Raw genomic sequence first — 2392 nt, forward strand, 5'->3', positions numbered from 1 at the left:
CTCTCCAAATAAACTTGACAATTCCCTGTCGATCTTCTTGAAAAATGAATTTGGTATCTGTATTGGGATTGCTTTGAACATGTAGATTGCTTTTGGTAGAATTATAATTTTCACAATATTTAGTCTTCTTATCCATGAGCAGGGCACATTTGTGTATTTCTTTAGGTCTTTTATTGTACTGACCAAGTTTTGAAGGAAGAATTTCACACTAAGCCTTGGAAAAGGGAGCTACTTTACAAAAAACATCTTTGGAGACCTTTCCTATGCTGCCTCCTATTCTTTCTTCAAACTCAGCCATTCTCTTGATCTCCACTGCAGTTTCTCTGTTTGAGCTGACCACTGTCTCTCCTCCACTCTTCCAACAGTGGTCTAGTGGGGCTTTCTCCCTTCAGTTTTACCCCTCTTCAACTGATCACCTAATTACAGCCAATGTGATCTTTAAAATGTGTCACCATCAGACTTTTCATCAAAATTTTTCCATGGATTTTAAACGTATCTTTTGAAAATGTGTATAATCTACTCCCTACTTCATGTCTAGTCCAACTTTACCACTCCTGCACCTTAGTCATCTTGTCAGTTCTAGACTGTTGATTTTCAAAATGCAGTTTTCAGACCAGCGAGTTCTCTAACCTGAAAATGCATTAGACATATAAATTCTTAGACCCTGTCCCACACCTACTGAATCATAAATCCTGCTTAACAACTATGCATTTAACAAGCTTCCATGTGATTTCTGAAACAGCTAAAGTGTAAGAATCACTCCAATTCTTTCTCCATCATCTTAAACATCTCACACTTAATTTCTTATCGGCACAGCTTTGCATGTGCCTCTCCTGAGATTCTCCAAACCTTTTGGGTCTCAGTATTCAAGCCACTTTCATGAGAAAAATTTCTCTGATCCCAGTCCAGATTCTGAACTCTTAAGCCTGGACTAAGACCAAGGTTTAGTCTCTGTCTGCCTACACATATTGCCTACACAAATGCCTATGTAACAGCATGGTGCTACAAACAACAAAAAAGAACTCATATTAGAAATTTCATAGCATTCTTTTCTGCCTCTGGCTCTCAAACTGTTGTTGTGTGCCATCAAGGCTACTATGACTCATAGCAACCCTATGCACAACAGCTCTGACCCAGCTCTGTCCTGAGCCTATCTCACTGCCCCTGACACACCTACCCTCCCTACCGCAGTTATTGTGTCAATCCATCTCATCCAGTGTCTTCCTCTCCTTTGCTGTCCCCCTACGCTTCCAAGCATGATATCCTTCTTCAAAGACTGGTTCTTACTACCTACATGCTCAAAGTATGTGCGATGGAGCTTTAAAATCCTTGCCTTCAAGAAGCAGCATCAAGTTGTATCGTCATGTGTTGAGGATGCAGTCCTGGGTTGACTGGCTTATCATACGTGTTTTGTATCTACTAAGGCTGGAGCTATCTGGGAACAAGTGTTCAGAATCTGTTAAACAAATGACTAAGTATCAGATATGCAGTTACCTTCTCCACGTGGACCCATATCTAACAAGGAGAAGAAAATAAGTAGCAATGACTAAGATGTTTTCTAATTCAGAGAAGATATCTGGCCTTGATGGGAGCTTGCTGATTTCACAGTGGGCTGTGAGTAAATCTGTTATGAATAAGGAACATTTTACTGTTACAAATCAGTTGCAGACTAATGACAGGAAAATATGTGACACTTTGTTCAGGCCAATAAAAACATTGTCGTTTGGGGGAGGGAGATAAAAAAAAAACCCACATTACAGTTCTATGACACAGCAGGCACTGTACTAGGAACACCAAGTCTAAGGACCTCCTAATGGTTCACCCAAGATAGACTCACAGACAACTAACTATATAGGGCCATGGATTCACACTGGAGGAGGAGGTACTATAAGTCCTTTACGTATGGTTTCAAAGAGGAATGGGAGTTAGCCCCTGGAAAGTTACTTGAAAGTAAGCTGATAAAGAAAGCCAAATAAAAATGTCATTTCATGAGCATGTAATATGCTCTAGAGATGGAAAAAGGTTTGAAGGTCACCTCAACTCAACTCGTTGCTGTCGAGTCAGAACTGATTCTTACTGCAGTGGGTTTTCAGAAGGTAGTAAATGACATAAGAGAACATTGTCTATCTGTCTCCCTCAGAGTCACTGGTGGGTTCAAATTACCATGGAGGCACTGTGTGTGGGTTAGATGCACAATTCACTATGGACTACACCGTCACAGCTCCGAGGATGATGGGCTAAGTCAGTTCAAAAGATTGTTGTTCACTTCACCGAAGACGACACTCAGATGGCTAACAGCACATGAAGAAATGCTCAAAATCCCTAGCCCTAAGAGAGATGCAAATTAAAACAACTATGAGATATCATCTCAACCCAGTCAAAATAGCAAAAT

The sequence above is a fragment of the Elephantulus edwardii genome, unplaced genomic scaffold (genome assembly GCF_000299155.1).
Source record: "Elephantulus edwardii isolate Elephantulus edwardi_28Jun2011 unplaced genomic scaffold, EleEdw1.0 scaffold00240, whole genome shotgun sequence".
NCBI lineage: Eukaryota > Metazoa > Chordata > Mammalia > Macroscelidea > Macroscelididae > Elephantulus > Elephantulus edwardii.